Genomic DNA, 13,435 nt, shown 5'->3' with positions numbered 1-13,435 from the left:
AGTTTTATCAATAACTAGGGGTCCAAGGGCTAGAACCCTTTTTTAATCATTCAAATTTTTATGAGTTGGTGAAAGTGGTACTGCAGAATACACTGTAAAAGTTATGTAAAGTGAAATTTTCAGTGGAGGTATAGAATGGTGCGTATGTGTCAGACACCAAAAATGAAATATGTCCCCCAGCAGGTGGCGCTAAACGCAATGTAAGGGTGTTTTGGCCAGTGACATCGCACATTGAAACATCTACACCTTACTCTAATGATCAAAAGTTACTGAAAGTTTTTATACTCCACAACATGTAAATTATATAAAGGAAAGACTTGCACGCATGGAAATGAAGTGATTTTGTTGTCTTTATGTGGGTCTGTCTGATTAACACGAAACGTGTCAGACCTTCATAAATTGCTGCTTGTAGCATGGTGGCAAAACATGGTGTTGCAAGTTGCAACAGGTTCCCCCTACCCCAAGTACAGGGTTTATGTCAGGTAAGGTTAACAACACTTTCATGACTACGCCCCTGGAATATCCCAACCTTGGTGGAATGTTTTTTAATCTCTTTGCTTCTCTTAACCTGAGACTTGCACTGTGCAACCTTTACAGGCCACCAGGTGTGAATTGTGTGAGGGGCTTTTGGTCTGGGTCTGTTTGTTACTGATTTGGGCCCATTAGTTCCAGTGAAGGGGAATATTTTAGACAAAGGCATTCTTCTATATTAATGTCAAAGGTTTGTGTTTGACCCTTTCCTGTTTCATCATGACAAGCTCCGCCTTTCAGCTTGGTAAAGTAACTGCCTTCTCAGTTTGGTGTGCAGACCTTAACTTGTCTGTACAGAGCCCTGACCTCAACCCCATCAATACCTTCAGGATGAACTGGAACACCAGGCCTTATCATTGAAATTCAGTGTTGAACCACACTAATGGCCTTGTGGCTAAATGAGAGCAAATCTAATCCCTACTACCAGGTTCCAACATTTTGCAGAACAAGAAAGGATAAATAGAATGCATGATGCCAGTTTTAGATGGCATGATACAGTAAAACACTGTCTTACTTGTATTATGTATCACCTGTTGGAAATGCTTTTTCACACATGCGCACCACCAGCCAAAGTGCTAATACTTAGACTTACTGCTGACATCTGGGTTCTCCAGGTCTAAACGGTTCTTCTGGGCCTCCAAGAACACCTGGAGGTTTATTCCTCTTGCCTGAGACTGATGATTGATGAATCGAGCTGGGATGCGACCAGAAAGGTCAGGTTCATCACAGCCAAAGCCCAGGTCCAAGAGAACCTCTTCAGGGTCATCATTCCACAGGTTGAGTACGTCCATCACACTGCCAACAGGAGAAGGGCCAATGGAGCATTTTTCAGAACAGATTACATCACTCCTGTTCACTAATAAACAGTGTGTGAGCATACTTGGGCTTGTGTGTGTAGGTATGTGTTTGTGTGTGTGACAGTGTCTAACCTAAGTGGTTCAGAGTGACCTGAAGTTGCTGAGCTGAAGCTGTTCCACCCACTGAGAGCTGAACTTGGCCTGCTCCACCTGAAGAGGTACAATACATAACAAAGGGTTCACAGTTCCACTCACACACTATTTTTTCATGTTTTTTTTTTTTTTGGTTATGAATTTTGCTATCTATTTTTGAGCTTCAGCATGTATAATATCACACTTGTATTGATAAACTAGTTTAATGGTCAATTTCAAACTGTAATCTGCCTTTTTAAAAACATATTGAAGTATATGCTGAAGTATATATCCTATTTAAGTATTGTGTGTATATCCAAAGCCTGACATATCTTATTCCTCTGTATCATGAGCTCCATTGTCTTCCAGCCATTATATATATTAAAAAAAACATCAATAAGCAATACGGTACAATGAGAAACAGACACTGTAGTTTATTTTGACTCATTTTCAATAATACACTGCCCCATTGCCTCAAATACTCACTGGACCACTAAATGCACATTAATCAGCCACTGAAAATAGTGCTATTTGCACAGTTTCCTCCTGTTTGAGTATTGTTGGCTAAAACTACTGTGACCAGCTCACGGATGGATTTGACATTGTTGATTTTAGTCTTTGTCATTCAGTTTGCAAAAAAACTAAACAAACAAACAAAAAACCCCAGCCTTAGTCCTAGTTTAGTTATTATTCACTGTGGGTTAAACCCACTCACAGCCACTTGTCACAGAGTAATTTTAAAGACTGTAAGATAAAGAACCTTTTGTGTTACTGTAACAGTATTACATGTCAGTTGATGTTGCACAGTATATTAACCATGACCCTCTTGTTTCAATCAGGCAGTAGGACAAGAAGACTTAACCATGTTTAGTTAACATGGAACATGGAAAGTGTAACACCCTGTGGTGCTATTGTGTTCAGAACCAACTGTAAGAGAAACGGTAGCCTCCTATCTTCTCTGTATTCCTCTCCATGCATATAAATAAGCCAAATGTATGAATACATTGTTGTTTGCTGAACAGGTAAAATTTCAAAACTGTAATATTTAAATTAAGATAGATGTTCAATACATAACAAAGAAAAATGCAACAATGCTGTGAATAAGAGCTCTCATGTACTCACATTTTGCTCCTGGTCAGAACCCTGTCTGTTGATCTTTCATACCTATCCCTCTGCTCTTAGCTAAATCGTATTTTCTGTGCAGCTGTCAAGCTTTGTAATAACTTTCCTCTGATCCTTTCATTTTCTATGCAAACTGTGCTGTGTGCTGTACAAAAGGGGAGATGAGGCTTATTTGCCAGGTAAATATGACTTGTAGCTACGTGTCTAACCATCTATTCAGAAGCTGTTAACACTGCCTGAACCAACGACAGACAATGAAAGACACTGCAGCAGCAGATGACCTTTCAGCAGTTTTTAAATTAACCATGGAACATTTATTCAATAAAAAGAGGTCATCAGACAGATGATGTCAAAAAATGTTATTTATGTCATGTCATCATCATGTCTCCTTTTCTACGAATTTCATATCTACAATGCAGTACAGGAGAGCTGTTGAAATTGCCTCTAACCACTCTGCCCACTTTGCATAAAGTTATCAGGTCTTCTCAACATAATGCTGCTTTCAGTAACCAGATTATAGTTAATGCCTTCTTGACAGCTCACAGTCTACTTCAAGCAAATGTTATGTCCTCTCTCTGCCTCTATCTCCCATGCACACACACATAAACAAAACTTGTACTTCTATCTTTGTGGGGACACTCTTTGACATAATGCATTCTCTAGCCTTTTACCTTAACCTTACCCATCACAACTAAATGGCTAACCCCAACCCTAATCTAATTTTAATGCAGCTCAGCTTACTAAAAACTTGAAGTGAGATCACTTTAATTTTAGATCACTGGTATCAAGGTATTCATACATGCAGTAACTGCATTTTATACAATGAATATTGTACAATTGTGTTAAAAGGAATTCCTTACCGCAGAAACTCCTGGACTGTCTTCACTCCCTGTTTACCATATAAAGATGCTGCAGAGGAGAAAAGTCAGGTTATCTGAAACAGGGCATGTGAGCCATAAATGACACAAGCAGAGAGGGAAACATCTGCAAATGAAGAAGGCAGAGCACAGGGAAAGGTCTTGATTTCATACTGGTTGAATGTCAATACATTTTGTCCAGGAGTGCTGGCAAGACTCCACAAGCTATATTAGGCAAGTGTTTCTCTCTGTCTCTGCACCCCAACCCCCCCCCCCACCCCCCGTTTTTTTCCTCCAGAGGGTGTTTGGGTTTTGGCAGCGTCTACCTCGCTCTCCCAGACTGGGACTCCATTAGACACTGGCAAGGTGTCAGAACAAAGTAGTCCTTCTTCCTCTCTCCTGCTATACCTTGTGTTATTTAAGGTATAAGCAATTTTTGTCAAAAAAAAAGTTAACCTGTAGACATTCCTGATTTATCTCTATCTAAACTTCAGATAATGACAACAGATGGGTCCTAGTCCACAGTGCTCTGATCTTTTGAAATGCCATGTTACTTGATTAAAATGATTAAAAATTCAGAAAATGAGATCCACTCCTATCTCCCTCATTGCAAAACACAGAATCAATGGATATGTAAATATTGCTCAATTCAGTTTAACTCCTGGAGAACAGATGTCTCCTATTTCACTGATAAGTCCATTTGGTTTTGAGTTTCCATATTACACAATAAAGTATGCAAAAAAATGAATGGGACCTGAATACTTTCTGAAGAGAATGTAAAAAGGTGAGTAGACAACAAGAGTAAAGAAATTCTGCTTTATTTGTCTGTTAGTCAAAAAACACTGATACCAACTCTTATTGTCTTGTATTTGGCTTTACTGCTGCTACTGTTTCTACTTCAGCTACATAAACCTTCACCTATTGGACTGCTTTGCACATTTCTTGAAAATGAATGAAATCTCTGTACCCTTAAAAAATAGGCCTCATGCAAGAACACTTTTGTATTCTTACCTTAAACCTTTTTTCCTTTTTTATGTGTGGCTTGCTTCTACAGGTTCACTGAACTTAACTCTTAACTGGACAATATTACTTGTTTCTGCTTGATGAGTGCCACCTGTTCCTGAGGAGGTGTACGTTTGTGAGATCTGATCATTAGCATATACTAGCTAAAATTACCAATATAAAGCTTTTCTGCTCAGTTTGTGGGCAGGTTACATTCACAAAAATGTAACAAGAAGTAAGTCCCACCATCAAAAGTCAAAAGGCAGTGGCAATAGTCATATATTAGAAAATAATAACAATAATACAGCAGCCAACCAGTGTTAATTTAGTCACTATAGCCTGTGACTCAAGTGTATACTACATGAGAGGCACAAACTGGGGCTAACTGTTTTCCTATTAGTGAGACAGTATCCTTTGCTGCCCAAAATAATTATTGTTCAGAAAGTTGATTTAGCCACTTATCGTGTTACTGTACCCTTAAAAAGAAACATCTTTCATTCAGTAAATCAGTTCTTGGAAGAAACAGCTTTAAGGACTGAATTAATCTACACCACCAAGAGTTAGACAAGAACCACAAACAACAACTGGGACAAACTACAAAAACATGGAGGCAGCATGCTGACATTTTTAAAAAGGTAAGCTAATATAACATTCTGAAGACCTGTGGATGTGGATGTAGCTTTACACTAACATTACTGGTTGGTGATCTTTAGTGTTGCCATTTGAAGGAATGAGTCGTAAAGTTCCAGGATTAAAGTTGGTAGTCCACCATCTACATCACTGTCTAGTTTGCAAAAGAAATGTCACTACATTGTCTGATGTTTTAGCTTTTCTCGCAAGCAAATTCAGCCTAAGAACAGTATTTCAGTGAAATGGTGAGTGAATCCAGCTTCTGACTGAATAGCTGCTTTACAGTGAACAACACAGATAGCTGCAGTAATGCTAATGCTAGATGAGCAGAAACGACAAGAGAGTGATTCTGTTCAAACAGCCAGAGTCTGGAAATCATAACCAGATTTACTGGGTTAGTAAATTTGTGTCTGTAAATCTGTGTGTATTACTGCAGAGCAGTGACGTAGACACTGGTGTGAACAAGTAAACAGTGCCTTTTCCACTACATGATTTAGACGTGATTTACAAAAGAGAGATCTCAGAAGACCTACAATCAACAATAATTTGTGTAAAGCTACAGTTACAATGTAATCTCAAAGAATTCATTTCAAACCTATCAAATCTATGGATGGAGACAAGTTAGTAGCTTCTCTGTCAATGAGCAGACCCAATAACCCAATAGAGATGCAAACAGCTTGGATGTCTGAAAACCACTGACTTATCCCTGTGACTTGGCAACAAAATGAGTATCTACGGCCTCTGATAGCCAGAGTATGCCTGTTAAGGATCCCTGCTGAGGATGGTACCTTACAAGTCCAGGATAGGATGCTGTTTACCTTCTACACCCAGAGCCAGGTCATCATCTGCGCTGGGGTTTCTCCTCACAGGCTCTGAAAGGGACACAGGACACACCGACATGAGGACCATAACCAGGTACTGGAATAGGAGTACACTGCTATCACTATGTGAACTTGCTACATGAACCTGTAGACATGTCTTATGGCATGGTTACACACTTGACTTCATCTTTGATTAAAAATAAATTTGTGCAATTTCTTTAAACTTCAGAAGTTCCTGTTGTACTGTACTAATAATAAAAAAAGCAGATGCACAGTAGCTATCACGCAGTATGGACAGCAGCTGTTGTGTAGCTTATTAAATCCTTTTAATGGGGTTTTACAAAACGCCTTTTTCTACATAGCAGTTGCTACTGTGTTGTATATTTTCCCATTTCCTCTAAGATTGGAAAGACTGAATTTAAAATATTCTCTCTCAAGTGATGAGACTGGAAATTAATCTGGCATAATGAAATCACATAATGCCACATTTAAGGCAACATTTTGATGAATTTTTGCATTTTGTTGTTGAGCAGTATGTATGATCTAACCCACCACCTCCACCCCACCCCACCACCACCTTTAACCTGCCTTAAGCCTAGCCCATTCAAACAGTATGCAAATGGTGGAGTAAACCATGAAAGGGAATGGCACTTGGGTGGTTGGCCATTCTGCAGAGCAGCAATAAACCAAGAATAAGATAATCTTTCAGTTGTGGAGATAGGCACTGAATCAAATGTTATGTGATTTCTTTCTACCAATGATACTGTCCTCTCGTGCCTGCATAATTTAATAATATTTACATATTGGGAGCAAGATCTATTTGTTTTACCATTAACTCAATAGCACGTGAATACAGCAAAACACTTCAAGGGGACACATAAATCTAGTGGTTCTGGGCACAGTGGTTCTTCTCAGTACCACCAGTATTACCTCAGTACCACCAGTTCAGACCACATCACAGCTCAGTCATCACTAATCACTAGTCTAATCTGACCAAATTCACATATTTTAAAACAAAACAATATAAAGGCAGAACACAGCCATGATACATAAAAACACATCCTGCCACATGTCTAGATAAATGATAACCTCAATGATTGAATGGTTGAGAGTTAGTTGATTCTCATACATCTATGTTACTACAAATGCCCACAAACACTGACGAAGAAACAAACGTGGCTCTTCTTACATTTTTAGTCTTGAGAGCATCCTAGCTTGATGGATAGCAATGTCTGCTGGCACACCACCTGTCTTCAGACCCCCTTAAATTTTTCACTCTTTGTTAAATTGCAGCCATTTGCTAAAATAATTTAAGTTCATTTTTTTCCTCATTAATGTACACACAGCACCCCATATTGACAGAGAAACACGAAATTGTTGAAATTTTTGCAGATTTATTAAAAAAGAAAAATAATCTAAATATCACACAGCCATAAGTATTCAGACCCTTTGCTATGACCTTCACATATTTGACTCGGATGTTGTCCATTTCTTCTGATCATCCTTGAGATGGTTCTACACCTTCATTGGAGTCCAGCTGTTTTTGATTATACTGTTTGGACTTGATTAGGAAGGTCACACACCTGTCTATATAAGACCTTAGAGCTCACAGTGCATGTCAGAGCAAATAAGAATCATGAGGTCAAAGGAACTGCCTGAAGAGCTCAGAGACAGAATTGTGGTAAGGCACAGATCTGGCCATGGTTACAAAAAAATTTCAGCTGCACTTAAGGTTCCTAAGAGCACAGTGACCTCCATAATCCTTAAATGGAAGACGATCCTTGGTGAGAGAGGTGAAGAAGAACCCAAAGATCACTGTGGCTGAGCTCCAGAGATGCAGTCGGTAGATGGGAGAAAATTCTAGAAAGTCAACCATCACTGCAGCCTCCACCAGTCGGGGCTTTATGGCAGAGTGGCCCAACGGAAGCCTCTCCTCAGTGCAAGACAAGAAACTTGTTGCATCATTCCCAAAAAGACTCATGGCTGTATTAGCTCAAAAGGGTGCTTCTATTAAATACTGAGCAAAGGGTCTGAATACTTATGGCTGTGTGATATTTCAGTTTTTCAACTACTTTTCTTTTAATAAATCTGCAAAAATTTCAACAGTTCCGTTTTTCTCTGTCAATATGGGGTGCTGTGTGTACATTAATGAGGGAAAAAATGATGCTGCAATATAACAAAGAATGGAAAATTTAAGGGCTCTGAATACTTTCCGTACCCACTGTATATAGATACAGTGGGGTCCAAAAGTCTGAGACCACATTCCCACTCCCTGGAAAGTTGTTTTCACGGATAAAAAAAAATTGATCTTGAAAAATCATCAAGTTTTAATTTGACCAATATTTTGGTTTTGACCAAGCACTTACTACACTATCATTCCAATCATCTTCAGTGTCACTTTTTAGCTTGAAGAACCACTGTGCCCAGAACCACTAGATTTATGTGTCCCCTTGAAGTGTTTTGCTGTATTCATGTGCTATTAAGTTAATGGTAAAACAAATAGATCTTGCTCCCAATATGTAAACATTATTAAATTATGCAGGCACAAGAGGACAGTATCATTGGTAGAAAGAAATCACATAACATTTGATTCAGTGCCTATCTCCACAACTGAAAGATTATCTTATTCTTGGTTTATTGCTGCTCTGCAGAATGACCAACCACCCAAGTGCCATTCCCTTTCATGGCTTACTCCACCATTTGCATACTGTTTGAATGGGCTAGGCTTAAGGCAGGCTAAAGGTGGTGGTGGTGGGGTGGTGTGGAGGTGGTGGGTTAGATCATACACACTGCTCAATAACAAAATGCAAAAATTCATCAAAATGTTGCCTTAAATGTGGCATTATGTGATTTCATTATGCCAGATTAATTTCCAGTCTCATCACTTGAGAGAGAATATTTTAAATTCAGTCTTTCCAGTCCTAGAGGAAATGGGAAAATATACAACACAGTAGCAACTACTGTGTAGAAAAAGGCGTTTCGTAAAACTCCATTAAAAGGATTTAATAAGCTACACAACAGCTGCTGTCCATACTGCGTGATAGCTACTGTGCATCTGCTTTTTTCCTTATTCACTAATAACTTCTGTGACATTACACTGAACATGCAGTCTAGCATTCATTTTCTTCTCAGCAGATTGACTTAATTGTAACACCTTATTCCACTCCACTCCACTCAAGAAGCTGACAACACAACTACAGAAAGTGCTCTGAACTAAACAGACAGTGTACTCACCATGATGTAGCGCTTAATCACTTACACAAGAACGAAAACAATTGAGTCAACACAGATTAAGTGAGACATGAGACAGCACACCCCTCTGCCTCCTTAAAACAGAAAGAGAAGGATTTCCATTGGTCATACCTGCTTCCCTCAGTAGGTCATGCTTTGCATATTCTCTGCAAACACAGGTCACATTTTAGTAGAAGGAAAGGCAAAGTACACACACACACATATCTTTGTGAAGACACGCACTGACATAATGCATTCCCCAGTCCCTTACCCTAGCCTTAACCAAAACTGAATTCTAACCTGAACCCTAAAACCAACCCCTAAACAAAAAGTTGTGAGGACTGACCAAAATGTCTTCACTTTCCCAAAATGTACTCAGTCTGTAAGGTCTAAAATTGGTCCTCCCACAGACAGATGTACAAGTTCACACATATACACCCTATTTCAAATAAATAAAATTCTATTTCAGTGTGTGCATTGCACACATCTCCACAAACAAATAATAACAGATCACGTGTCATCATCATCACATGCTGCATTCCTATGCCAGGACATGGCTTATTGGCCAATCACAATTATATAATGAACCCTCACGGACCCAATCTGAGTTGATAGGCTGAAGGTTGTAATATGTATGACACAATAGAGATGTACATATTGTTCAGTTATTAATTTAGTCAAAGTACATGGCAATACAGTATTATATAATAACACCCCCACCAGTTACGTAGCTACACTACCAGTCAAAAGTTTGGACACACCCTATGGGATTATGTGGTTAAGAGTGTTAAACCAACCAGAATATGTTTTATATTTTAGATTCTTCAAAGTAGCCACCTTTCGATTTCATGACAGCTTTGCACAGTCTTGGCATTCTCTCTATCAGTTTCATGAGGTAGTCACCTGGAATGGTTTTCAATTAACAGGTGTGCCTTGAGTCAACTAAGTTCATTACTATAAGACATGAAGATCAGTCAATCCAGAAAATTTCAATAACTTTTAATGTATCCTCAAGTGCAGTTCCAAAAACTATCAAACACTATGATGAAACTGGCTCTCATGAGGACCGCCCCAGGAAAGGAAGACCAAGAGTTACCTCTGCTGCAGAGGATAAGTTCTGCAAATTAACAGCACCTCAGATTAGAGCCCCCATAAATGCTTCAGCGTTCAACTAACAGACACATCTCAACATCAACTGTTCAGAGGAGACTACGTGAATCAGGCCTTCATGGTTGAGTTGCTGCAAAGAAAGCACTGCTGAGGAAGAACAAGAAGAAAAAAAAATGTTTGGGCCAAGAAACTCAAGGAATGGACATTAGACCAGTGGATATCTGTACTTTGGTCTGATGAGTCCAAATTTGAGATTTTTGGTTCCACCCGCCGTATCTTTGTGAGCAGAAAAGGTGAGCAGATGGTCTCTACATGTGTGGTTCCCACCGTGAAGCATGGAGGAGGAGGTGTGATGGTGTGGGGGTGCTTTGCTGATGACACTGTTGGTGATTTATTCAAAATTCAAGGCACACTTAACCAGCATGGCTACCGCAGCATTCTGCAGCGACATGCCATCCCATCTGGTTTGCACTTAGTTGGGCTATCATTTGTTTTTCAATGACCCCAGACACCTCCAGGCTATTTGACCAAGAAGAAGAGTCATGGAGAGCTGTGTCAGATGACCTGGCCTCCACAATCACCTGACCTAAACACAGTTGAGATGGTTTGGGATGAGCTGGACTGCAGAGTGAAGGCAAAACAGCCAACAAGTGCTCAGCACCTCTGGGAACTCTTTCAACACTGTTGGAAAACCATTCCAGGTGATTACCTCATGAAAGAATGCCAAGACTGTGCAAAGCTGTCATCAAAGCGAAAGGTGGCTACTTTGAAGAATCTAAAATATAAAACATATTCTGGCTGATTTAACACTTTTTTCTTAACTACATAATTCCATATGTGTTCCTTCATAGTTTTGATATCTTCTATATGAATCTACAATGTAGAAAGTAATAAAAATGAAGAAAAACCACTGAATGAGAAGGTGTGTCCAAACTTTTTACTGGTACAGTATGTACTACATAAACAAATGGTATGGCATGAAGTGTACCATCCACATAATTCTGTGACACGTACTTTATGCAAAGCAGAGCCTAGTGGAACAGGAAATAGCTCAGAAACAGTGACATCTTGGTAAGTCCTTAAAAAATTAAATATGTTCCTGCAGTTGCCAGGACATAAGCTAATAATTATCTGTGAACTGAAAAATGTGTAGCCTCAAAGTCGTTAATGTCTTTTGAAATCTCAGAGATTTAGCAAACAAATAACAGTTAACACTGATTCTGTCAAGACTATGGGAGGCAAGGACTAGGACTCAAATGCACGACCCCTCAGACGTAGTCCAAAATAATTATTTATTCTAACAAAGTAACAAATAAAGATCACCCATAAAGGGGAAAAAGGCACTAAAACAAAAGTTACAAAACATGAACACAAAATCACTCTTACGAGGAGAAAGACTAAGCAATGAACAAAACCTAACAAAGTAACAAATTAATATAAAACCTGACCTGAGAAACGATGACTTGGGGAAAACAAGATCTCTGGACAAGAAACGAGACAAGAGACAAAGGCACGAGACAGAACATGGGACACAGCATGAGACGAAAGCATGAGACAAAAACGAACTGACACCGGACAAGGGGAAACGCAGACTATATATACACAACAGGTAAGGGGAAACAGGTGGAAACAATTAGGGCGGGGAAAACAATTACAAAAGCAGGAAACTAGACAAAGACAGGAAGTAAAACAAGACAAGATACACAAGGGCAATGATTTCAAAATAAAACCGGAACCCACAAGACAATATAGACACCAGACAAAAACATAACATAATTTACAGACTATGACAGTAAGTAAAATGAGACATGATACACAAGAAATATAATTTCCAAAATGAAACTAAACTGAAACTGAAAATGTCCAAAAGTCCACCAAAGAGTTCAAAACAAAACCAAAGAGTTCCAAAAACAGCCCCCTTAGGGGCTAGTCATGACAGATACAGCAACCTATATTATAATCTGTATACTCACTCAGTGACAGTGGCGGTGAGCCATTTCCTGACCTGGCTTGAACTTCCTGTGGTTAGCAAGAAATAATGATTAGGCCTCTGACAAGAAGCCACGGATAGCAAACACACCGGGGCAATCATGGCCTAGAGGTTACATAGGCAGGCTTGGGACAGAAAGGTCGCCGGTTTGACTGGCAGGAAGAAAGACAGGTGGGGGAAGTGAATGAACAGCTATGTAACGCTGCAACTGCTCTGGCTGTGTGTGGCTGTTTGTGTGTCTTCTATTTACAATAATTAAAATGCAAAGGTTAAACTTCCAACTTTTCAGTTGCTTGGCCTGTTGTGACACTGACGATGTTATAAACTGTGACATCATCATTCACAGTTGTGATGTCATAGAATCCTCTGTGTTGGGGTTGTGTAAAGTATTTTATGTCAGTATTTTCATTTTCTCGAGAACCGCTTACACAAAAAACACTTCACAATCAACACTGCACTTCTTTGGGTCCTCAGCAATACATTTGCATAGGCTAAAGTTGATGGGATGAGTGACTGTCAAGAAAAATACAAAACAAAACAGACAGATGTACAGTCACGTTTCCTCTATTTTTAGTTAGAAAGTAGTGCAGTGTCCATTGAGCATGGGCTGATAAAGTACATTTTCAAAGTTTTCATACCTTGAGCCTCCTGGTCCTGACCTGTAATGGACTCAGGCAGATCCTTGAGGCTCCAGTGGAGCCTGGATGCCACCAGATTGGCCCTCTTCGCTACAGCTCTTTCAGATGCCATGGAAGGAGACTGGAGTGGTGGGAACCACACAGAGGATCAGCTCATCAAATGATGAGCAACAGTTGCACAAGAAAACACCATAGACATCTAAGCACACAACACTTACCTGTGTAATTGAAGTGACCCATATAACTCCTGGTTCTACATTGTCCTAAGCAGCCGCAGCTGAGTTGATGCCAGCAGTGAGGAGCCCAGGTAAAGATGCAGAGAGTGAGCTGAAATTCCTCCAGAGCAGGAGCTCACACAGGCAGTACCGACAGACTTCCTCATTCAGATCCTGTGGTGCTCAGTCTGGTGCGCAACATGTCAGGGCAAAGGAGAGACATGCAAATGACATGGTCAGACTTCTCAACCCTACAAGGAAACATTGCTTCCTGGCTGAATAGTCACTGCCTTTCATCACTTCCTGTTCCTGTTTATGGGTTTCTCACCTATGACCAGAGAGGAATGCATATTTCAATA

The 13,435-nt window shown here is 39.7% G+C and overlaps 1 long non-coding RNA gene across 1 annotated transcript; it reads right to left on the bottom strand.

The window, feature by feature from the left end:
• Positions 1-9,263: 9,263 nt before the first annotated feature.
• Positions 9,264-12,944, bottom strand: LOC121200516. Its single transcript, XR_005896547.1, has 3 exons — positions 12,862-12,944; positions 12,207-12,252; positions 9,264-9,290 (listed from the first exon to the last, which is right to left on the bottom strand). It is a non-coding gene; the product is annotated as an uncharacterized LOC121200516 (long non-coding RNA).
• Positions 12,945-13,435: the final 491 nt, after the last annotated feature.

The sequence above is a fragment of the Toxotes jaculatrix genome, chromosome 20 (genome assembly GCF_017976425.1).
Source record: "Toxotes jaculatrix isolate fToxJac2 chromosome 20, fToxJac2.pri, whole genome shotgun sequence".
NCBI classification, from domain to species: Eukaryota; Metazoa; Chordata; class Actinopteri; family Toxotidae; genus Toxotes; species Toxotes jaculatrix.
Note: the sequence above shows the minus strand (reverse complement) of the source record. Positions and strands in the feature narration are given on the sequence as shown.